The sequence below is a fragment of the Camelus dromedarius genome, chromosome 14 (genome assembly GCF_036321535.1).
Source record: "Camelus dromedarius isolate mCamDro1 chromosome 14, mCamDro1.pat, whole genome shotgun sequence".
Lineage (NCBI taxonomy): Eukaryota > Metazoa > Chordata > Mammalia > Artiodactyla > Camelidae > Camelus > Camelus dromedarius.
The window spans coordinates 64,748,136-64,773,069 of NC_087449.1; the positions used below are offsets into that span (position 1 = coordinate 64,748,136).

Genomic DNA, 24,934 nt, shown 5'->3' on the forward strand with positions numbered 1-24,934 from the left:
CTTAATAAGAGTGAATGTAGTCACTAGCAGGGCACCTGTGCACATCACACAGCACTGCAAACAGACTCCACGTCAAATGAAACCAATACTGCACAGACGTATACCACGGCAACGTGCTTGTGGACAAAACATTTCAGAAAGCATAGACAAAAAGAAAACAGCTATCATGTGGGTGGATATGGATGTTATAATAACAACATTTAAATGTCAGTATCTATGGACGTTACGCAAGCACATGATTTTAAAAATTAATCAAAACTAAAAACACCTGCAGCCAAAAATTAGCAGTTCCCTGACCTCCACATCCAAACATGCTACCCCCAGTTTCAGCTGTTTCCTTGGGTATTTATCTCCGCATTTCTAAATATTAGGTCTATACTGATAGTTCTTGGTCTTCAACTTTTAACTTTTTTTTGCAGGTAATTAGGTGTATTTATTTATTTAGTTTTTTCGATGGAGGTATTGGGGATTGAACCCAGGACCTCGTGTATGTTAAGCATGTGTTCTACCAGTTGAGCCCTACCCTCCCCCCACTTTTAACTTCTTACCATAGAAGGTGAGTTTGTGCTTTCCTGCACATCGCACGTGCACACATCCTCTCCCCCATCTTCTGAATAGCTATATGATCATTTTTTGTTAATCAAACTTCAGTGCTTCCATTATTTTAACAATGTAAATATTATGATTTTATTTCCTTTCTTGTTCAACTTTTGCTACTCCTATAGTTGATTGCTGCCTTGTTTTCAATTTTGTTTTCTATGTATAAACATGTAATTCTTCCCCCAGAGTTTGAGGAAGAATTAATGACTAGTACATTGAAAAAAAAGCAAATGAAAATAGGAAGCAACTATCAAGTCCAGTGAAAACAAAAAGTTGAACAAGAAAAGAAAGATAACTGTAGTACACTATGTGGACTCCACGATGAAGAATCATGTGTGATGGCAAAACGGCTGGTATTGCCACCGAGTACTGGGCCCTACTTTGTACCCATGCTACTTCTGTACCAAGAACTCAACCTTGCAGCCCATCCCTGCTGTCATCACCATAACCATGGAAACAGCACATGCTTCATCCCTCTCTTCTCTGTCAAAATATAACACAGGTACATCTCATCAATGGATTCTAGGTCACAGGTCCTAGCTGCAGGGGAGGCTTGAAAGAGAGTACTTTTCAGTTCCCATGCTGGGGTAGGTGTTTTTTTTGTTTTTGTTTTTTTTTCTCCCTACTCTCCAGACTCAAAAAGTAAGATAATAACTGAAATATACAAAGTTATTTGGCAGCTGAGCCAAATGAGAAACAGGAGACAATGGCACATTGTATAACTTGTTCCTCTTTCTTGGTTTACTCTCTCATTTTAGTGGAGCACATCCTCCAGTAGCTTCCTTGAAAATGGATACAATGGATGTGTAGGCGGGTGTATAACGTTTTTTGAAAATTTGCATGTCTAAAAAATGTCTTTATTCTATTATTTTGCTTGAATGATGATTACAGAATTCTGGGCTGGGAATTAATCTCCCTCGGAAATTTTAAAGAGTTGCTCCATTGTCCTGTAGCTTCTGGTCTTGATTTCGTAAAGCCCAGTGCCATTCTGTTCTTTGATCAGAACGTGGCCCATTTTCCTTGTGCTGGCTTTTAGTAACTTCTGTCTCTGGAGTTTTGAAAGTTCTTGGTGATGTCCCATAGAACATCTTTTACTTTGTCATAATGGATGTTTTATCATTCATTGTGCTGAGACTCTTAGTGTGGAAACTCCTTCAATTCCAGATTTTTTTCCTGGAGTTTCTTTAATAAGAAACTCTAATCCCCCAACACAGGTCTACACAATCCATGGGTTTCATCTATATTCCAGGGAGCCCTGGGGTTCCACAGAAACACCCCAAGGCCCTCAGAAGATGGTGGGGTAGGACAGGGTGCTGAGTAGAAGGAGTTCTGGGCCAGTCTCTACTTGGACCACAGTGGCACTCTTTTTATCTGCTTTATAGGTTAAAATTCTGCTTAATACTTTGATCTTTTAAAAGAGATCCACACTAACAAAGATGTTTGGAAAGTACCGATGAAGATCTAGAAGAAATGAGGTTGGGGTGGGGAGAAAGCCTCCAAAGATGACACCATGATGTACCCCTACACCCCACCCAAACCATCAGAAAGGATGGGAGCTACCCAAGCATCCATGTAAAGAGGACAGCGCTGTACACCCACAGTACATATGTACCCACACAGCCAGCAAATGGGACTGCTGGTCTACCAACCTGGGGCCTTGCTACCGGCTACCCAGCTACCCCCAGACACCAAAGGGGGATAGTTAGCCAATACTCAGCCAACGTCAGTCTCTGGCCTCAGTTTCTTCATTTGCACACTGAAAGGACTACATTCATCTTCCAAGCTAATGTCCTAATGTCCTAGAGGTTACAAGGAGTGTCCCTTTACTGGTACAGTGACTGCCAACTCTCTAGAGGAACAGAATGTCCCCACCTAAGGACTCCCTGAGAAACAATATCAAGTTATGGAAATCCAATCTACTTCCTTCAGAAAAATGTTTTAATATTTCTCTCCCCAAATAAGCCAGCCTAAGTCTGCCATGAATAGCGTAAGTCAAATACCAAATGCTGCAGCTTAATAATGGTCTCCAGGACTCCTCTGAGCAAAGTCATCCCTTCCTTCCCAGGCTACAGCATCCCTTTCTTGGGAAGCTGGCTGAGGTCCAGTTCATGTACCTCCTCGTCGGCAACTAGCACAAAGTTGGATCATTCCCTCCCTTTTGGCATTCTAGTCCTATAGAGAAGTTCTCTTTTGGCTAGATAGTCAGGGAGGATGGATTCCATTCAAATTCTTAACCTATCTATGAAATAGCATCTCTTCTTCCCCCCAACCCCCATACTGCCTCCTTTGCCCAACCTACCTCTCTGGAATGGTCCAAGAGAGACCAGCAGCAAAGGCCCCTCTGCCTGGCAGATTAAAGATGCTTTGGAATCAGTGAGCATCATTCCGCCCTTGCCTGACTCTGAGCTCCTTATCTGTCTGGGAAAAAAAAGAAAGAAAGAAAAAAAATGTTTTAAAAGAGAGTCTCAGAAACCTTCTGTGCCTTCTCTTACAGGACTTTGGTTCAAAAGCGACTGTTTCACTGAGGTTCCCTTTTTGCAAACCAGTCACATTGTGCTGGATGGGCCTTTTTCACCATCTGTGTCAATGCCACCCCCAGCTCCCTTTGGTGGTACTGAAGCAAACCACAGGAGCAATTCCAGTGCCTAAAGCAGGAATTTATATACATATAGATGACTCATATCATTTTGAGAGTTGTTTGTTGGTTTTGTTTGGTTTTTGAAAGCAACGTGAGTGATCTGAGCCAAGTCTGGGTTCGAGTTCCATTCAACGGCTGCAAAAAGCAGGTCTGTGAACTTGAGGTCCCCACTCAAGACCCAAATCACATCATAAAGGAAGATTCATCCCTGCATGCTGGAGACAAAAAGGAAGGGGATGTGGGGAGGGGTCCACCCACTCACTGCATCTGTGGTGCTTCTTCCCCAACTGTGGGCGGCTACGGGAAATAATCTGACCCCAGAGAGAGAAAGACACCTGAGCTCCGGAAGCCCAGGCAGCTGAGTTCTAGCAGCAAGACACGCCCCTTCCTCCAGTATCAACCCACTCCCCCAGCCCCCAGCTACCTGCACAGCAGAAGACTCTTGCCTGGACCCCCCCCACCCCCACCCCCGGCTAGGCTGCAAAGGGCTCCCTGAAGAGCAGGAAACCTAAACCACTGACTGCTCCATGAGACAAAAGCCCAGTTCTAGGAAGCCATTGGAAAAGGTGCCATTCCAAGCACACATTTCCCAAGGTCCAAGCTGGAATTCTCGCTGCTGCCAGCCCAATCCCTGGAAGGATACCCTATGGACCCCGCTGCAAGAGCCCAGGAACATGGGCCTGGATGGTCCCTCCACTCAGCATGCAGGGAAGGATGGCAAAGACTTCCCAAGGAACTGCCATCAGTGTCAGCGACAAGAGCTAATAAAGAAATAACTTCCACTGCTGACCAATGGAGTTAATTAACAAGAGGCCAAAAAACATCAGCTCAGTCACCGGGAAAAGAGACAGGATCACAGAGAAAGCACTTTCAAAACGTGAAAAGACAAAGCAGAAAGCATGATGGAGCCGAGGGAAAGAAGAGTTAGAGAAGCAAGGAAGGACTTAGTCCTTAGGAATTCAGGTCAGGAAATAGGGAGTCGGGACAGAATTCACAAGAGGGCAGCCAAGGAGGAGGCTCTTCCCCGGGAAGAAGGTACGTCTTCTGTTTTGGCTCTCATGCTGACCGGGACCTCAGGAGCTGGGTCTGCCGCCCTCTAGCCCACTGGGTTCAAGGGCAAAGCTTTGGGAGGCAATGCTAGGAACGGTCAGAACGCAGGATGCTCCGTCCCGATTCCAGGGCAGGGGGAGGGGTAGGCGCGCACCGCAACTGCTCGATCCCTGACAAGTAAACAGCTTGCCCTGTATAGGCGCGCGTCCTCATCCGGAGCCCAGCTGAGGGCCCAGCTCATCCCATCAAGGGCGGTAGCGGGACACCCGGGATTCCCGGCCCCCCAAGCATAAAAGGGATGCAGCGGGATGAGAAAAGCCCACACCAGAGAATTACAACGCGAGAGCGGCCCGCTGCCTCGGCCTCCCGAACGGGGTCTGGTCCTCCCCAGGAACGCGCCCGCCTCTCCCAACCCCCACGCTCCCGGGCCCCCAATCGCCCCAGCCAGACAAAGCCCGGCGCTGGGCGGGGCGTGCACGGGGGGGGGCACTGGGACCCCGCAGACGCCCGCACAGGTGGGCTCCGTACCGGGTGTCGGTGCCGGGGGCGGGGCCCGGTCTCCCTGGAGACGGTTGCCCAGGGGACGCGGCGGGCGGGTCCCAGGGCGACAGGAAGGCGCGAGCCTCCGGGCTGTGGCGCGGGGCCCGCGGGGGCCTGAGGGCAGGCCCGCGGCGCGGAGCCGGTGAGCGGGGCATCCGCGGAGGGGCGCGGCCCTGGGCGGGGCCCGGACAACGGGCCGGCGCGGGCGGGGCCAGGGGGCGGGGCGTCCCCGGGTCTGGGGCGGGGCCCGCCGCCGTGCGGGCACTGTAGGCAAATTCTCACAGCCCCAGCCAGGCGAAGCTCTGGAGAGCAGGCGTCTGATCCGCGCTTCGAGGACGCCGCTACAAATCCTCCCCGATCCCCGCTGTCCTGGGCTGGCTGCTTGGGTTTGCGCCGGGAGCCGGGAGCCGGGAGCCGCGAGACTCCGCTGGACCTCCGACCGCTTGCGCATGCTGGCCCTGGACCCACTTCTGCTTTGTTAACCAGAGGATAGAAAATGCCTTTTGCAAAGTGAGCGAGGGCTGGTCGTCTGCCAAACTGCTTTCCGCTCCGGGTTCCCAGGGAATCACCATAAAGGGCAGGACACTGGACCGGTGTCACTAGTCGAGGACTGTGGCCACCCCAGTAACTGGCCATCCCGGGCTCTGTGCTCAAATCCAGTGTGCGTGCTGTTTCCTGGCCGCTGGGCATCCCTTTTCATCGGAGTTCCCCTTACATGTCAGATTTAGAAAATAAGTGGGTTAACCCGGGACTTTCACGTTACACCTATTCATCACAATGAACTATGCGTGCTGGCAGAGCATGCGGGCAATAGAGCGGTAATCCCCCTGCACTTTGCCCATGAGCTGTAGTTGTTATCCAGGCATCACATTGTAAGGTAGGTATTGTTCTCCCTCGGGTTGTAAATAAAGCTGAAGATTAGAGGGCAAGGAACTTAAACACACATCCGCACTCAATCCCACAGCCTCTTAGCGGCAGAACTAGCTTTGGAACCACTTTGGTTTGGTAACGGGCTTACATGCTTCTTGTCCTGCAATGTCCCAGGTCTCCTCGAATGTTCTTTCGGGTCTACAGCCCAGGACTTCAACCTTTGCCACAGTGGAGCACGAGAGGAGGGAAATGTGAGGTTCAGAGTGACTGACAGTGTAACACCGGGGCGGGGGTGGGGGTGGGGACAGACGTGGGGCGGAAGAAAGTGATGTGAGGAACAGCTCTCCGTGGTCCTAACTGCTCCACCTGTCTCCACACCACTTCCATCCAGTGTTTCAGGTGAAGTGCCCAAGGCAGGGGCCCCCACTCTAGCCGGAGGAGCCTCCCTCCCCACCAGCGTCACCGAAAGCCTGCGAAGAGAGGAAGGAGAAAAACTCGGCTAGAAGCTCCCGGGAATCTTGAAGAAGCTTGGGATGCGCGGACCAGGCGTCCGGGTCGTAGGAGGTCCCGGGACCTCGAAGACCTCTGCGTCCCCGGCCCCAGCACTCCTGTCAGGGTCAGGGATCCGGGCGCCCCAGACATCTCAAGAAGAGAAAGGGGGTTCAGATAGGAGGATCCCGTACCCAGACGTCACACAGACATACAAAGACATACACTTCCATGCACGTTCACACACACACACTCGAGCACAATTAAGTAAAACAAAACACACAGAGATGCACACTAAGTCACAAGAGACCAAACACACACACAATTACTGTATGTAAAGACACACAATGACACAGACGCCGGGACCACAGATACACACTGAAGTTCACTGTCTACACACACAGCGCAGCCGGCTGTGCACTTGGCTGACAGTCTCCGGAGAAGGCGGAGCCTGGGCCACTGGGCAGGGACCGCCCTGCACCCAACCCAGGGCTCCACCCGCTGGCTTCCTCCACCCTCCCCTTCACTCCCAGGGAGGGGAGCCTGCAGCAGAAGACTGTCCCCCAGCTGCTCCTACCCGGACTCAGCCCCAGGGTAGGGGTGGAGAGACAGGACCGCCCTTGACCCACAGGACCAAGGTTTCCCCAGGATGAGAAATAAGTTCACAGCTGGACCCTGGGTGGGCAGACAGAGGCTGGGAGTGGCTCTCTGACAGCCACTCTGACTGGAGAGGGGTGTTATCCCTAACAAACCTGGAAAGGATAACAACCCCACAGGGCCAAGCTACCAAAGAGATTTTCCAAGGGGCAGACAGGCTTTGGTGGTTCCCACCTCCATAGGTGTCTGCCCTTCTTCCCAGGGGCCCTTTCTCTCCAGCCTGCGTCTGATTGAAAGTCAAGCTCAAAGACAGGTCCCCATCAGCAGTGTTCAAATTGGGGTATTATTTTCCTCTGCAGCCAAAAGAAAAACCCAAGTTTCTCTGAAATGGCAAAAGCCACAAAAAACATCCCACCTGTAGTCATCGATGTCCTGGAACTGCACTGACAAATTTTGGAAAGGTATACAGTGTAATAAATTGGGAGCAAATTATGTGAATTAATTCAGATACATGGAAAGTCTCTGAGAACAATGCCTGGCGTGTACACTAAACACTGAAGGAGTGCTTGCTCTCACAGACGGGAAACAGACACAAAGAGATGCAGTGGCCTGCTCAACGTCACACAACTAATTAGTGGCAGCGAGAGAAGGAAAATCAAAGTCTCCCGATTTCCATGTGCCAAGCTCAGGTATATTCAGTCCTTTCTGAAATACAAGTGAGGGTATCAATAGATTCGTTTGGTGGAGAAATAGTTTCACAGCTGTTAGAAAAAAATAAATAGGGAAATTTGATTCCCTCTCCTCTACTAGCTGTTGCCAAAAGGAGTGGCTCCTCTTTATAAGTTCCCACGCTTGAGGCAAGAAATCAGATGAGCCTTTGTTCCCTACCCATGAGAGCCCTTGTTACAGGCAACAGGCCTGGAGGAGGGAAGTTTATTTGCTCCATTCGTCACTCCCACTTCTGTCTCTCCTTCCACTTGCAGGTAAGCTCGCTGATGCAATGTCAGCTCCTCTCGGCTGCGCAGTGACATCCCAACGGCCAGCCTTCCTGGGATTCTGCTTGGCTCTTCCCCCTCACACTTGGCACTCAGCATTGCCAGGGGCTCCGGATATCTCAACCCCAAGCACGCCACTTTGGCATATTGATTCTTTTGAATAAAAGTAGTTGAGAAACAGCCAGTGCACAAAGGACACTCTGAACTTCTCTGTCCCCTGAAAGCAGGAGATAAATCTCCCACGTGAAAGGTACCTTCCTTACACCAGAAGGTGGGAGGCATCCTGACTACCAGTGACAGGGAACTTAGAGCCAAGGAGGCTGTGTGTACGAGCAAACCTGGTACTTCCTCACTAACTTACTACCCCTAGCCCAGTCCCCTTTGTCTTGTCAATTCTTCACAAATTAATTGTCTAAAAGGTATAAAAGCTTCCTGCTCTGGTGACTTCTTTGAGTTTCATATTTTGGAGCTTCATATTGTAGGGGGGGGGGCTTCTGTATGTACATATATATTTATATGTTTTTCTCCTGTTAATCTTTTTATTACAGGGTGGAGGGAGGTGCCCTCAGCCAAGAACTTAGAAGGGTAGAAGGAGAATGATTTCTCTTCCCTAGCATTTGTAGGTGTGGTCAGATAAGAAGCTGAGTAGGGACAAGACTAGGAAGGCTCCAATTGGGGAGTTGGGAAAAAAATAAGATGAAACTAACAAGAACCAAAATGAAACCAGTTAAATGCTGGTTTTAAGTTCTATTAGGCACAGGAGGACTCTGGAAAATAATCGTCCTCAGAGGGGGAGACAGTTTCCCTAGTTATTCACATAATCCTCCATCCTTTTGTTCCCCTGATCTTTTTCCTCTTAAGGCACAAGGATGAGGGAACCTAATTACAAGAGTGTCTAGTTCCTGCTCCCCTGCCATCTTTACAGATTTCCACTAATCTCAGAGTCTCTCACCCCCAGTTAACTCAAAAAGTGGCTCATCTGTAGTTAAAAAAGCAAAGTTAATTAGAATCTGGAGATTCTGTCTTTTTTTTTTTTTTTTGCCAATTCCCCAAGCTAAGACCAAAAAAGTCTGCCTTAACTGAGGCTTCCAGAGTTTGTGACCTGGGAGGTTGCAGATTAAAAAAATGATGCTCATGTCTGCAATGCAATGCCCAAAGTATTCGTGGTTGCAGGGAATCTCCAGGCGAAAGGTAGGAGCACCAGCCCTGGAGTTAGACCTGGATTTGGATGAGTCTCCTAATCTCTCCAGAGCGGTCTCCTCCTTTGTGAAAAGAAGAACCAGCACACAGCACTGACTTGGCCCACAGAGGTGGGATCGATTGGACAACGCACGCAGGGGGCTTCTAGCCGCGCCTGGTGGTGGGGCACCCGGTTATACGCTGCATTTCATTGCCACCACTTCCTGTGAGTTTTGGGCTTCCCGTTCCCACGTGGTCCTCGCGGGAGGACACGATGTCTTGGACTTTTTTGTACATTCTAGAGAAGAAGAGCTATTCCTTTGTTCGTGGAAAAGGTCAATTGTGAATTTTTATTCCAAGAAAATTAGAGTAAGGGGATAAATTGGGTGCCAGAACAACAGGGGATTGTGTGAGTCACACATCAAGGCTCATGAAAGATGCCCTGGGGACTCGCGAAACCCATTTTCTGGAATCTCCTTGGGAAAGCGCTAGATGTGTCTGCGAAGCCGCTGAGAATAAGAAAATTCAACTAAGGCTAGGGCATTTTTAAAAGTTGGGTCTAAACTTGAAGAAGGTAAAAAGAATGGATCTGGCAATATTTGATCAAATATATTTACAGAGCTGCAGCTTAAAGGTAATTTAGTTAAGACGGTGGTGGGGGGCAGGGGGCTTGCCTGAGTCTCACAGTCAGATCCATAGCGATCAGTACCTGAGAGATACCAAAATGACAGCAGCAACGGCAGAGGGGACAGCAGCTAACATTTTCTGGCTCATACCACATGGGAGGCACCACGCTAAATGCTTTACATCGTCCATGAAGCTTTTAAAACGTAGCAGCCAGTTCTCATCGAGGTGGCATCTATGTCTCCTCCCCTTAAATCTGTGTGGACTTGGGACTTCCTTGACCAAGAGAATATAGCACAAGGGATGCTAAGTGACTTGGGAGTTTAGATCATAAAAGGCCATACAGCTGCCAGTTGGAACCAAGCTCCAAAGCTTGCTCTTGACGTTCTGAGCATCAAAGAAGTGCCACCACCCAAAGCTGCCATGCTGCGATGAGGCCCCAGCCAGAAAGAGAAGCCATGTGCAGGCACTCAGGTTGATAGTCCCATCTGAGCCCAGCCTTTGATTCATCCCCGCCCAGGCAACTAGACATGAGTGAAGAACCCTCCAGGTGATTCCAGCCCTCCCTCCACCCGCTCACAAAAGTAATGGGCAGGCCTTTGAGAGTCCCCCCTGCTGACCCCAGACATCACCATCCCAGAGCACAGCCAAGATGTCCTGTCAAGTCCTGTCTGCGTTCCTGGCCCATGGAATCCATGCACATAATAAAACAGTTGTTGTCGCTCAAACAGACTAGAGAAAGGCCTATTTAGAGATTCAGCCAAAGAAGATGAGCATAAATTAAATCAGGAAAGATGTGGGTCTGACATGAGGAAGAACTGCTTGACAGTCAGAGTAGCCAAGACAAATCTTGCTGTTGGAATCTGAGGAGCCCCTGTCCCTGCAGGGGAAGGATGGGCTGGTGAAAGGGTCCCTGTGTCCTCGTTCCTGTTTCATCGACTAGTTAGATGACCATGAACTAGGGGGTTTGACCTCACTGGCCTTGCTCGGTTCCTTCATCTGCAGTACAGAACCCAAGAGGCCGAACACTGAGGGGAGGACATCTGGATATGAGACGATTAAAAGCTCAGGCTCTGGAACAGCCCGATGTGGTCTGACACTCCACGTGACCTCAGCTAGGGGACCCTGTGTAAGTCACCTGACACTTCCACGCTTTAATTTCCTCATCTGTAAAATAAGTCTGCTAATCATGGAGGCGTCCTAAAGACTAGATAGATGCAAAACATAAAGCATGGGGCTGGACACGTGGTAGGAGCACAGGAATAATCAAAAAGCGAACCATCAACAAACAAAACAGTGGTTGCTTTATATCTCTAAATCTGATGTGGTTTTTATGTAGCAACAGATACCTAGAACTTTGATTACCTTATTAAGTCCTCAAAACAATCCCACAAAGTAATTATTGTCATCATCTCCTTAAGGAAACTGAGGCCCAAGACTTACCTAAGGCTACACAGTAAGTGGCAGAGCAGGGATCAGAACCCACCTTTACCAACAACTAAGGCTGCTTCTAACAACGAATCACTCACCACTACAGGGCACACGGCTCAGTTTTTTTATGCGTGATATGCCTATTTTATCGTGACCCAATCCTGCCCCTCAAGACAGTCTAATGAACCACCTGGAAAAGAAGGGGTCTCCGGTGGCTCTGTTGGATGGTGTGACCCAGTGCCCTGGTGGGAAATGGTCAAAACTACTGGGAGGGGTCGCGGTCCTGTTCTAGTCAATACCCTTCTTAATGACAGGAATGAAAGGAAATTCAAAAACTGGCTCACCAATTTGATAGAAATGCAAATGGAATTCACAAACACCCGAAGAAAGAATTTGTAAAAATTACTCTAACAGAAGTGGTTAGATCTGGTAGAACGAAGTTCAAGGCTATATATGGTTACATGTTAAGGTCCCCAGTTATAAATACAGAGTAGGGAAAGATGGAAGAGGCTGCAATAGAGCAAGGAACCCAGAGGACTCAGAGCTGACCCAAAGTTCATTCGGAAGCAGCACTGGAGGCCCTTCCTGAATGAGCCAGCTGGGTCCTGGCTTTCATAAGGACCGTCTCCACATGAAACGGTCTCCAGGTACTTGCCCCTCCTGGTATCACACCTTTGTACAGCCCCCACCCACATTTTAGCAGGGTTGGTCTATGTGACCAAAAAAATATAGCAGAGTGATGACAGGTCTCCTTTAAGATTAGGTTATAAAAGAGCATGGGGCTTCAGTCTTGTGCCCAAGAGAGTCTTTGTCTCTCTTTCTCTCATCTTTAACTCTGGGGTAAGCCAGAGGCCATGTTGGAAGGACACTCAAGCTTCTGTATGAAAAAGCCCACATGGCAAGGAACTGAGATATCTAGCCATCAACAGGTGAGTCACGGAAGCCTGCCCACAAAAACCTTGGCAGGTGTCTCAGCCACATAGACCTGCAGCCCAGATTCTGATCCACGGAAACTGTGCAATGGTAAGTGTTTGTTGTTTTAAGCTGCCAAGTTTGGAGGTAACTTGTTACACAGCAATAGCTAACTAATACACCACCCATGGCTGCTGTGTTCCTTGCTGTGTGGCCCAGCACCTGCTCTAGGCTTAGGATAGCAGGGGTGCCCTCAATACCTGTGACTGAATAAACAGTCAGGACCAACAACCCCTCCACTGTGATTATGAGTCAGACACATTTCTAGAGAAGAGGCAAAGGGCCAAGTGAAAGAAGCCAGCCACAAAAGACCACATCCTGTATGATTCCATGCATCTGAAATGTCCAGAACAAGCAAGTCCACAGAGAGAAAGCAGCCCCGTGGTTGCCTAGCACTGGGGGGCCTGAGGAGGGACGGGGAGGGGCTGCTAACGGGGATGAGGTTTCATTTTCAAGTGATTAAAATGTTCTAAAATCCATTGTGGTGACAGCGGCACAATTCCATGAATATACTAAAAACCACTAAATTGTATACATTAAATGAATTTTTGTAGTATGTAAATTATATCTCAACAAAGCTTGTGATACCAAAAAAGGGGGAAGAGGAAACCAGGTGAGGTCACTGAGCGGGGAGTGGCATCAAGGGCAGATGACGCCCCCCAGGACGAGGGAAGGCCTCGGGGTGCTCACCAACCCCGTGCCTGGAGCAAAGAACACGGTGCTAAGGTCTCAAGGAGGCTTACCTTCACCTCGGCGCTGTGGTGGGCTGCTCAGCGCCAGCCTACCCACTTGGCAAAAGGGGGCCTGCCTGTTAATCTTACAGGGTCTCAAGCCACGTGAAGTCCAAAATGCAGGGCCTGGACCATTCCAGCCACCTGTTATCTACAGCCGGCTCTCCGGGTGGGCTTTCCCACCTGCCGGAGCCAAGGCCCTTCACACAGAAGGCGGGGGGGGCACAAAACCACAGGCTGCAGCCATCCCGAAGGATGGGTGGCCTCCTCAAGTGAGCCAGTCCTCCAGCGAAGTCACATGATTCAGGAAGCTGGTCCCTGCTGAAAGCCCCCAAAAGCAGCAGTGAATTTAGGTCAAAGAGAAGGATTTAAATGGCTCAGAGTACGCTTATACATCGTATCTAAGAAGCAGTCAAGACTGGAAATAGAAACAGCTTCAAAGCAGACCTTGAACACGTGGTCGGGCAAGTGTGTCTCACAGGGGCTTCAGGGGGGTCGGAACCCCTTGCCCCTCTCTGGCCTTTGAGGTCAGTTTCAGTGTCAGAATCTCACAAGGCAGAGAAGCCAGTGGTAGAACCCAAACAGCCCTTCAGTGCAGAGCCTAGGACGCACCCGGGACACCCAGGAGGCCAAGGAAAGTACCCACAGAAATGTCCTCGTTGGCACCTTTTTCTGGGGAGAAGGTCTATGATTTTTCAGCAGATTTTCAAAAGGATTTAAATCTGAAAAAAGGTGGGGAGTTTATAGCTCAGTGGTAGAATGCCTGCTTAGCAGGCACTAGGTCCTGGGTTCAATCCCCAGTACCGCCGTTAAATAGATAAAGAAACCTAATTACCCCTCCCCCAAAAAAAGAAAATCTGAATAAAGGTTAGAAACCATTGAGTGGTGGAGTTCTAGGCAGATGGAAGATGGATGTTTTTCCTTCCTTTGGCAAACCTGTATTTCTTACAAACTTCACAACTAGCTTGTATCAATTCTATACAATTAAATACATATAGTATACATGCACACACATTTATAAAACACATAGGGCACATCTTGAAAATGTGGGCATGCATAAGCTAGGAAATCACAGCCTATAACACCGGGGAGATGTAGGCCACCCCCATCTCAAGACCCCCGAATCATATCTTTTAAAATTGCAAACTCTACTTCCTCTCTTCTGTCCTGACCCCAAATTAATCACACACACACACACACACGCACACACACACACACGCGCGCGTGCGCGTTCAGGATGGCAGTGGAGTTGGTCATAACGTCACAAGGCTCTCAGCTACTTGGCAGTTTCCTCCATTCTCCTGGGAGCCGCTCTGCCACGGGCCACCCCGCACCTGGCTCGGCCTCAGGCCCCTTCCCCACCCGGCCGTGGGCTTACGTCCTTCTCTTCTATTGTCACGAAAGCCCAGATCTGCAGGTGACCTGTAAGCCTTGGGGACCACAGAGACCTTTGAGCACCTCATTCCATCATCCATCACCAGGTCAGCCTCTCCTTGGCAGGTGTCCCCACACCTGCTCCTTCCAACCTCAGGTCTCCAGGCTGCTTCTGCCCTGGGAGCCCCCGGGATAAGTTCAGAATGACAGCCTCTTCCTCAGTTCTCAGGCCCGTCTTTGGGGCCACAGAAAGCAGCCCCCATCACTGAGGATCTACCCTGAACGGGCACATTTTAGGTGCCTTGTGTCCATTTTCGCATCTAATCATCACTACAAGCCCCTAAGGCAGGCCTTCTGTTTCACAAAGGAGAAGAGTGAGGCTCAAGGAAGTTACAGCTGCACAGCTAGTGAGGGGCAAGGCAGACGTGAACCCAGGCTGACTCTGGAGCCCCGCTCTTACCACCGTACCACACTCTCTCTCCTGGGTCACTGCAAAGGAACTGGATTTGGGCCACCGGCCAAGAAGACACTTGAGTCCTGTTGCCCTGATTGTGTCACTCACTAGCTTGAGGACCATTCGGTGGACTTCCCACAAGAGCTTCAAGAGTTGGGCAAGAAGGCAATTAAGATTTCAGAAGCCAGGCCCTGCTTCCTCTGGACAGAGGGAGAATGGGCACCACGCTGGGCAGACTGGGGTCAGGCTGGGTGCCAGAAGTTGCATCCTCCTGGCATCTCTCTCTGTAGAGGAGCAGAGCCCAGGAAGCCAGGTCCATAAAGGACCAGCAAGAACAGAAAGGCTGCCTGGACCCCAGCTAAGTGCTGGAGACAGAGGAGACAGGTGAGAACGGGGCGGGGAGCCCCTCTTTACAGCCAACAGACTCCCAGAGGCCTCAGCCCTCCTCCAACCTGAGATCCAGATTTCCCTGCCCCAACTGAACGCTTCCTCCTGGAAAACAAGCGGCCACATTTGGAGACAGCGCAGGATAGGAGTCAGGAACAGGCTCTGCCGCTTCCTAGTCGGTAACACCTAGGTAAGTTACTCAACCTTCCTGTGCCTCAGTTCCCTCTTCTGTAAAATAGAGATCACAAGAGTGCTTAAAGGAATAAATCAGTAATAATAAATTTACAAAGTGCCCATAACACTTTGTTTGGTGCTAGGTTCACCTGCTGGCACACAGTGGGTGTTACAGAAGTGTTTGTTGTTGTCAGACAAAGACATAGCAAGCTGGATTGATGAAGGTGGCAATTCCGAGCTGGCCAACAGCCAAGCTGATAGCACAAACGTTGCTGACTGGATCAGCAGAAAAAGAATCTGGTGTGAACCGCCTCCCTTCCAGAGCCTGCCATGCTCCTCCCAGGGTGAGGGGCTGGTGTCATTTAGATGGCAGTTCTAAGTCAAACCCCGCCTCTCACCCAGGCTCTGTGATTCTGATGTCTTATTGAACTTCTACGAATCGGCGGTAATGTGTTCTCCATTTCCTCTTCAAGACAGCCTGGCCGATGGCCTCAGTGTGCTGACCACCCGGGGTGCCCAGCCGCCAGGCCCTGGTCTCTGCAAGAGTCAGCTATGCTTCTGCCCAAATACCCCCAAGCCAGTCGTCCACCTTCATCATCTACACAACATGGTAAGTGGATAAGCAGGTGAACTACGGGTGTGAAAAGAAAGAGCTCTTTCCATGAAAAAGGAGCTGAATGCTTTAGAAACAATAAAGAGAAGTCACTAAAACAAAGTTTTCATTGAATTAGAATGAGCCGAGCAACTGTAAAAGACAGGAGGGTAATAAAAATTTATAAGGATTTATGCAAGGATGATAAACCCACTCAAACAAAAAGCTCTTGGCCTTCCATCAGCACATCAGTGATCCAATGTACACTGATATATTTTAAGTTAAAATAAAATGCTTAGATTTGAGGTGTTGTATTTTGATAATTATCTACCCCAACCAAAGTTTCAGTTACTCAACCAATAAATCACATAGGATAAAAGGGCTCCTAAGAGACTAGAATTTTCCTGTCACAATTGCGTCTAATCTAATCACTATTTTGCCCTAATCCATGTTTTTCAAACCATAGTTGGAGACACTGTGCTGGGAGCAGCGGAAGCCACAGGGGAAAACGTAAACATCTTCCCAGAGCATCCATCTGACTCAAAAGTAAGGGAGAAACAGTCCTCATAGCAAAATAAACATGGATTATCATGGACTAGGATGTAAAATCAATGTTAGTGTTAAAAATAAAACTTGAAGCTTCAAAGCAAGGTCATGGTTGGGGTGGGCTGCTGCAGGCTAGGGTCGCAATCCCATCTCCTCTGGAGGGAGGAGCGGGTGGGAAAGTTGGGAGAAGCACGGTCCATGAGGGTCAAGGTCACTGCCAGCCGCCCCGCCATCTCCCAACCACTTTCCCACAAACCTGCAGCACAAGGGCTCCTGCCTCCGGAGCTTGCCCAGCCAGGCACCCCTGCTCGCTGCTGCAGCTCACAGGACAGGGCCAACCCAGGGTCCACTGCCACAGCCAAGGTCACTGGATAGCAGACCTCAAGGGCAAGCTGCTCTCACCTGCCAGGCCAGGCCAGGCCAGGTGAGCTAGTCCAGGGGCTGCTCTTACTGCCCTCCGGTTTCCAAATGACAGCAGATGGCCTATATTATTCAAATATTCTTCACACCACACAATAGGGGAAAAGATTCGTGATGCGGTGATCTGGCTCCCAGACCTAGAAGCCGCTGGCAACAGGAGGTGTGGTTTTGCTCTTTTCATTGGGTCTGAACAGGAGAAATTTTTTTTTTTTTTTGAGAAACGTTTTTTTCATGGAATTTTTTGAGAGGGCTGGGTGAGGGGAAATGATGGGAGCTCTTGATGTTTTTTTCCCCTAGAAGAAATTTCTCATGAAGCTGTTTATTTGAGATCAACACCCTGGTTTTACCAACTTCCTCCTCAGACACAGGTGAACAGCAGAGAGGAAAACGTACACATTAAGCATGGACAAACACCTGCGTGTCAGGCTGGCGTCCCCCTCGCCTGAGCCCCACTTGAGGCGAGTGGAGGCACTTTACCCTAAGAGGCTGCAAAAACAGGCTTTGTGGGCAGGAACCCAAGCTGGTGCCAAAGCCCTGGGGTCACCCTCTTGAAACACCTGCCTCAGTTTCACAAACTGCATGAAAGAGTATCTGGATGTGGACGCGAAATAGTCACCGGGATGAATTCCAGACTCAACCATTAGTAAGTTTTTACTCCCATTTCCAAGCTACAGAGGCTACAGGACCACAGGGGCAGAAGGTCCCCCTGCCCATCCCAGCCCCTTCTCAGCTTTCAGCGTGGTAAGCATCACCCAGCATCCATTCATGTGTTTGCCCCCAGGAGGCTCACCCCCAAATCCAGCCAGAAAGCCAGGGACGTGGTCCTTTTCGACAGAGAGGTGCTGCCACCTCTCTCCGAGGATGGGCTACCTTTACAGCAGAAAAATTGATCCCTGTGCTTAACCCAAATCCCTTTGGCTTAAGTGTAAACCATCTCTCCTTAGAGAAACAAGGTGACTCTTGAGGGTGAATGGAGACTCATTAAATTAAAATAATGATAATAACATTAACAGCTAATATTTAGTGAGTATCAACTATGATAGGTGATGTTCACCATCTAGTTTATCTCATTTAATCTTTAAGACAGCCCAAGGAATAGATCCCATTAGCTTCACTGTACAGAGAGGAAACAGGATCAGAGAAGGTAACTCATCTACCCCAAGTCACACAGCAGGGACATGGGGAAGCTAGAGTTTGAATCTGAATCCATTCAGTTCCAGAGCTCAAGGGTTTAACTATTGCATTACACTGCAGCAACCCGAATGCTTTACATCCAGCTAGCAACCAAAAAGAAAGCTACTTTACCTCATTAGCAATTTTTTAAAAACCCACATTTAAGCAGACTACCTTTTAAGCCTATTGGTAAAATATTTTTTCCAATATTATTCACTGCTGGCAAGAGTGTTGTGAAACTATCAAATATCACTGGATAATCTAGTCCAGTTGTTCTTGGAAAACCATTAAGCTCCAAGAGCCATAAAAATGGTCAGTGACTTTGATGCAATAATTCTTGAATATGGGAACAGTCAGATGCCTGAAAATGTCCGTTACAGTATTTCAAAAGCGGGGTGTGTGTGTCTAGAAGCAACATAAATGTCCCACAATGGAGGATGCCCAAGAAAATGATGGTGTCCCTGTTTTAGGACACCTCTACTGCCGCTAAAAAGGATGGCTGGGTTAGGAAGCAATGTGGGAAAATGCTAATGTGTTCATGTTAAGTCAAAAAAAGCAAATTACAAAAGCACATGCTTCGCTCTTCAAAAAATCAACCATATTCCCATACACTCCAGCGATTACACTACTGGGTACATACACAAAAGAATGCAAAACAAGGGCATGAACAGTTACTTGAACATCCATGTTCATAGCAGCATTTCTTACAGCAGCCAAAAGGTGGAAGCAATGCAAGTGTCCATCGACAGATGTACAGATACACAAAATGTGGTCCATCTATACGCTGGAATATTATTCAGCCTTAAAGGGGAAGGGGATTCTGACACCTGCTACAACGTGGATAAACCTAGAGGACATGATGCCAGTCACAAAAGGACAAATACTGTGTGATTCCACTTATATAAGGTACTGAAAGTAATGAAATTCAGATCAGAAAGCTGAATGGTGGTTGCCAGGGGCTGGGGAGGGGGAGGGGGAGAGGGGAACGGGGAGTTAGTATTTAATGAGAAAAGAGTTTCAATTCTGCGAGACAAAGATGGATGGTCATAATGGTTCATAACAATATGAAGGCGCTAAATGCCACAGGGCAGTGTGTACTGCAAAGTGGTCAAAATGGTCAATTTTGTTACGTACATCTTACCACAACTGAAACATAAAAGTTAAAGTAAAAAAGCACATGCCTATTAGTTACAATTAAACTAAAAATGCACATTAAAAAATGGAAAAGATGCCCAAACTGGCAGTAGCTGTGCTGGGATAGTGAGGTAATAATACGTATCTTAACGGCTCACTCTATACACCAGCCCCTTTACAGACAGGCTGTGTTTCGCTGCGTGCCTGGCACTTTACACGCGAATCTATGAAATCTTAAAGATTGGTGGTAGTATTGCCGTTCCATTGTTACAACCGGAGAATCTGAGGCTTGCAAGGGTTAAGCGATTTGCCAAAGATCACCCAGCAGATAAAAAGTGGTTGCAATGAAAATCTAGCCTGGCTGCCCCCAGAGATGGTACTTTCTCTTCCATGTGGCAGGCAAGCCACCCATCACCACCGCCACACCCCGCCCCGCCCCACCCCACCCACACGTAAATGACTTTCACAATTTCCATCTCAGAGCTGTGATCTTGCTTCCCTGTTGGTAAGAAAGCACTTCTCCCAGATTTCACAACCCGAAGAAAAGAAATGTCCTTCCTGCCCAACCAGGGAGGAGGAGACAGGAGAGTGGCCCTGCCCTCCCAGAGAGCCCCCACCTCCTACAAGTTTCCATGATGGGGAGGGGGCAGGGGCAGCTCCCCAAATCCCTTCCAGCACCACCAGCCCCACTCCACAACGGCGGCCCCTCAGGAGGAGGACATGGGGACACAGTAGCGAAACCAAGCCTTGGGGCTGCTCAGCAGACGAAGCTCCAAAAAGTGAGGGGCTGCGTGGCCCCAGGCAGGGGAGGGAGCCCCAGCTGGGAGGGAGCCCTGAGTAGAGAAAGGGCTGTCCTTGAAGAGGAAGAGGTCAGGAAGGGCAAGAGAAGAGGAAGAGGGCCGAGGCAGTCCTCTGCAGGCAGGTCCTTCCAAACCCCAGTTATCTTTTCTGCTATTGGACCCTGGGGAGCGAGGCGGGATGCTGCTAGCAGCGAGCAACTAAGGTGGCTTCCAGTTCACAAAGCTGCAGGGAGGGGAGCAGGAGGGGGAGAGGGAGGCTAGAGACCTCTGGGGCCTCCGAAATCCTTGCCTAATGACACCTATGGGAAGCACGGTGGGATCGCCGAAGGAGGGAGCAATGGGTTTCCTGCAAAGATAACTGTGCTCAAACCTTCCCCAGAAAGTATCAAAAGAAACACACTGCCGTCCATCTGCAGTAGGCTGAATGGTGGCCCCCAAAAGAGATGTCTGTCTTCACCCCCAGAACCTGTGAATTATTTGGAAAGTGAATAATACGGGAAAAGGGTCTTTGCAGATGTAATTAAGGATCTTGAGATGAATTCATCGTGGATTCTCCAGGCGGGCCCCAAATCCAATGACAAGTGTCCCTGTAAGAGACAGGAGAAGGCCAGGTGGAGACAGAGACGAGATGGCAGTAGTGCTCCCCTAGCCAAGGAAGGCCTGAGCTCCCAGAAGCTGGAAGAGGCGGGAAGGATTCTTCTGTAGGCCCCTGGAGGGAGCAAGGCCCTACTGACGCCTTGATTTTGAACTTCTGGGCTCCAGAACTGTGAGATAATAAAATTTTGTTGTTTTAAGCCACAAAATGTGTGGTCGTTTGTTACAACAGCCACCAGAAGCAAACACAGCGTCCCTCCAGGACATAAAATCCAACTGGGGCAGCTTGCTCCTTCCTTTGCCCCTGCCCTCCCCGGGGCCACCTCCACCCACTGTCATTCCCCTGGCATTTTCTCTAAGTGGAAAGCAATTTCCCCCAAAGTGAGTGAAACAGAAGCTAACCGAAGTACCACTTTACAAACAGCCACACCCATCACTCTGATCACTCTCCCTCCGGCTCAGCAAGTAGGCGGCCTTGGAAAGCACTCATTTCCAGGAGAAGCCCAGAGAACCGTCCACTGAGAGGACGAGGTTGCCACTTCGAGGGCAGGAGTGGTGGCTTCCCACACACACCAAGCTGGTGAGGCAGGAAAGGGAACCTTTGCAGCGCCAACCTCTGGCCCTCGGTGAGGGGAGAGCGGGCCGTATTTTGGTGTGACCCATAGAAAGTCAATGTTTGTCGCAAGGAAGGAGTGAGGAGGGAGGTTCCTGGGTTTTTAAAAAAATTTTTTTTCCATCTTGAAACTGACAGCATTTCTGATATGATTGTAGGGGATTTCCACCAACCAAATGAAAGAAAACTCAGTTTTCGCATTCGCTGCAAGGAGTAGTTTTGCAACACTGTCATTTATGAAACACTGGCACTGGCACAAAGATGAGAGTGTGTCCCCCTCCCCCCAAACTAGGCTGGCGGGCGGGTAATTACCACATGTGTCTGACTCCGACTCCGGACAGCAGGGCACCAGGGCACCGGCGCGCCCTGATTCTCCCAGAGCGGTTCCCTCTGGACCCGCCCCTCCAACAGCTTTGCTGGGAAACGTGTTTGTCCCCTGGAGAGCGGCTGAAAGAGCTTTTCTAAGGTCCCACGGTCAGGAAACATTTGGAGGGGCCCCAAGCCCCCCACCATCAGACCCACAGAAGCAGCTGGAGGGAGGGAGGGAACTGTTCTCTAAACAAAAATGGTTTTGAAAAATAAGCCAGCCAACAGGGAATTGCCTCATAAGTTGCACATTCACTTCTCCCTTTAACTGTGCAATTGAAAAACAAGCTGAAGCAGGAACTGATCCCTCACACACTCCCATTCATCGCCCCTCCTCTCTCCCTTGACACAGCGGTGCCACTGGGCACAAAAGCTAACCCGGTCTGAGGTCGGTCTCTATTTGTGGATTGTCTGTGCCTTGTAAGCCACCCCCCACCCCCGACAGAGGCTGGTACCCTCCCTGCCTGCCCGCCCTGTTCTTAGCAGCTCCTTGGCCCCCAGTGGGATCTTGGTAAATATTTGCCAAAGGTAATAAAGCAAGAGAAAAAGGGGGAGCCCAAAGCAGAATGCAAAGACATGCTTTATGCGCCCTTCCTGGGCATGGATCAAGGCTGCAGAAATGCAGCTTATCCCACTGAAAGGGGACATCAGTGTGGCCAGGGGTCCCTCTGGGGCAGTTGCCCTAATACCAGAAACGTTTATATTCGCAGAGTGGCCAGCATTGTTTCTAAACATGGGTGGAGAAGGTGAAGGGAGTGGGGCTCAGAAGGAGGTAAGCTTGACTGTCTTTGGAGGCGACAACTGCCAAGTGCATTTTAAGAGCACACACCATCCCCCCCGCCCCCTCCCAGCACACCACCTCCCCACCCCACCCCCGAATCCCAGAGTATCTTCTAGTACTTGGAGGAACTTGTAAAAGCACCAGAAGAGAATCAATCTGAGCACAGGCTCTGCAGTGCCCTCATGAGCCAGGACAGGCAGAATCCTGAAGTCAAGGAATTAAACCACAGCAGGACATGGAAATGCTAAGGGCTTGGTATTTTCTGCTCCAGAGAGAGCAGAAGAGAGAGTTCTACTCCTGTCTCCTTGTGTTTGGTGGCAGCCTCCTAAATCTGAACAATCTCCATCCCCACACATCCCATCAATCACACCTGGTGGTTAACGGTAGTAGGTTTACAGGATGGTACCCAGATGGGTACCTTAGGCGCTGTGGCTCTGAAAGGACACCCCAAGTCCTCCATCCCCACATCAAGAGAACTGTTAGGAAACATCCTCCTTAATTTGCAAGCAGCAGCACCTCCAGATGATTAAATGCTGTGGCATCTGAGGGAACCAGGATTCTATATCAGCTAATTGTAAACTGTGGGTTGGCAAGTTACTTAACTCTTCTGAGCCTTAGTTTCTTCCAGTGAAAATGGAGACGACATCATTCAGCTCCCAACATTAACTGAAAACACACGTAGAAACGAGCAATTCTTTGGAGGGGTAAAGTCTCCTGTTGTACCATTCACTTGACAAGAACACCAAGGCACTGTGGGCACTCCAGCAGTGTGCAGCCCTCCTGGAAGTGAGCAGTGGGATCAGCCCTCGGTTTCAAAGTCCCTTTGGAGCAGTGACACCCTCGGAGACTCCTGAGAAAGGAACCCGCTCCCTGCTCCAAGGTACACCCGCCCCACATATAGGCGTCACTGTGCAGGGCATTTCTGAGGGCGGCATCCGTTGGGGTTTCTGCAGGGCCCCGGAGGAGGAAGCCCCACTTGATAGCCTGGTGGGGTTACAGACCCGCAGGTCCCTCCTTTCCAGGGAACACCTGAACGAAGCGAAAGCTGCTCAGTCAACCGAGGGGTCCAGAGCGCTCCACCTGCAAACTGGACAGATCCTAAGGGTGCCCCGCGAGGACCTGGCAAGTGGGCCACTAGCATGGGCAACCCCAGGGCGCTCCCCCTACCCCGACCCCGGAAATCCCGTCCCAGCTCGCTTCCTCTCCGGGAGGACGCTTTTCGAGGCCTCGCATCAGTCCTTCCCTGGTCTCCGGACCTCCATCTCCCCAATAGGGCAGAGCGCAAACGGTTAAGCAGTGCCCCTCACCCTGGTCCCCACGGAAGGTCTCCCTGTTTCCCTCTCCTCGATCTCAAAGAAGGGGGTACAGAGGATGAATTCTAAATAAAAACAGGAAACGCGATGTTAAAAAAAAAAAAAAGAAGAAGCAGCAGCAACAGCAACAGCCTCATTCAGGCTGAATTACGGGTAAGAGTATTAAAAAGAAGAAAAAAGAGTCCGGAAATGCAAAGCTGGAGGCGGTTTTGCCGCCGTAACCCGGGCTCAGCCGCAGATCCGGGGGCTGATCATCGCCGCGCGGCTTCAGTAAACACGCGGCGAGCAGCGCCGGCGGCCCCGGCCCCTCCGGGGCGGGGCGGAGAGGGACCGGCCGCAAGTCCACGAGCCCAGCAACGGCCGCTCCAGCCGTTCTCCAGCCGGGGGGCCGCTCGCCAGGGGCCCCGCTCGCCAGGGGCTGGGGAGGGCGCGCAGAGCCAGGGCGCCGGGGAGGCGTGCGCACCCCTCTCGCCGCGGCTCGACGCGAGCGCGGGGGTGGCACCGCCGCTGGGAGCGCACCCCGCAGCCCGCCGCGCGGCCGGGGCGCCCCCTCGTCCCGCTCGTCCGCGCCTGGAGCAGGGCGCACTCGGCTGAGCGCTGCCCGTTACCCCCGCGCCTCGACCGGTGCACGCGAGGCCGCACCGCCGCTGAGAGCGCAGTCCGTCCCCCGCCGCCGGGCCCGCGAGCTCCCGGGTCCCGTCCGCGGGGCAAGCAGTCCAGGCGCCGGGGAGCTGCGCGCCTCTCTCGGCAAGCGCTCCGGGGGCGCTCCAGTCCCGGCGCCGCCGCGCGCAGCCTCGGCCCAGGGCCGGGTGGGGGCCCACCCCGGGGGGCGCCCCTTGCCGGGCTCGCTAGACGCGGGCGGGCGCTTGGGGTCGGGGTGCACCTTCTGTACGCGCCGGGGGGAAACCCGCTAGCCGGTCCCGCGGCTCCCCGCGGCCCCCCGAAGTTCCCAGCCCCCGTCCGCTCCCCACCTCCCAGACGCAGCCAGAGACGAGCGCTTACCGGTCCCGCGCGGCTGGCAGGGGCTGGGGCGGCTCGGCCGGCGGCCGCTGGAAGCAACGGCGCTGGGCGCGAGTGAGCCTCTAGGGAGGGAGGCGGGGCGCGGTGGGGGCGCCCCGCCTGCTGACAGCCCGCACACTCCACTTCCCACTTTGTTTCCTTTTTACTTGCAACAGGAAAAACAACAGGTCCTCCTGCCGCTTTTTCTGCCTCTCCGCCCTCCCCACCTGCCCCCCAAGTCCCGACCCCGTCTGCGGCTGAAGGGGCATCATTCCAGGTGCTTCTGGAAGCTGCACCTTGCCCTTCTTCAAAACAAGTTTACGTATATATAAAAGAAAACAACCAAATGAAGGTCCTAAGAGTCCATAAAAGCCCCACGCCTTTCACACTGGAAGTCCCACTGGGCTCAGCCCTGGAGGGAAAGGAGTGGCCTCCCGGCTTTAAGGGGGTCAAGAGCAAGAGGATGGGGGGGCCGGCACCCTCCAAGATTACAGTAGT

General features: G+C 50.8%; 1 protein-coding gene across 4 annotated transcripts in view; it reads right to left on the reverse strand.

The window, feature by feature from the left end:
• Nucleotides 1–24,585, reverse strand: part of PIK3CD (phosphatidylinositol-4,5-bisphosphate 3-kinase catalytic subunit delta) — a 46,189-nt gene extending 21,604 nt beyond the window's left edge. For 2 of the 4 annotated variants that reach the window (XR_010383988.1, XM_031464012.2), the window contains exons 1-2: nucleotides 24,440–24,574; nucleotides 2,900–3,018 (exon numbers count right to left, since the gene is read on the reverse strand). The gene's annotated coding sequence lies outside the window, so the exon portion shown is untranslated. Of the gene's footprint in view, nucleotides 1–2,899; nucleotides 3,019–24,439 lie in introns of all 4 variants that reach the window. The other 2 variants (XM_031464015.2, XM_031464017.2) reach the window with 2 other exon arrangements.
• Nucleotides 24,586–24,934: the final 349 nt, after the last annotated feature.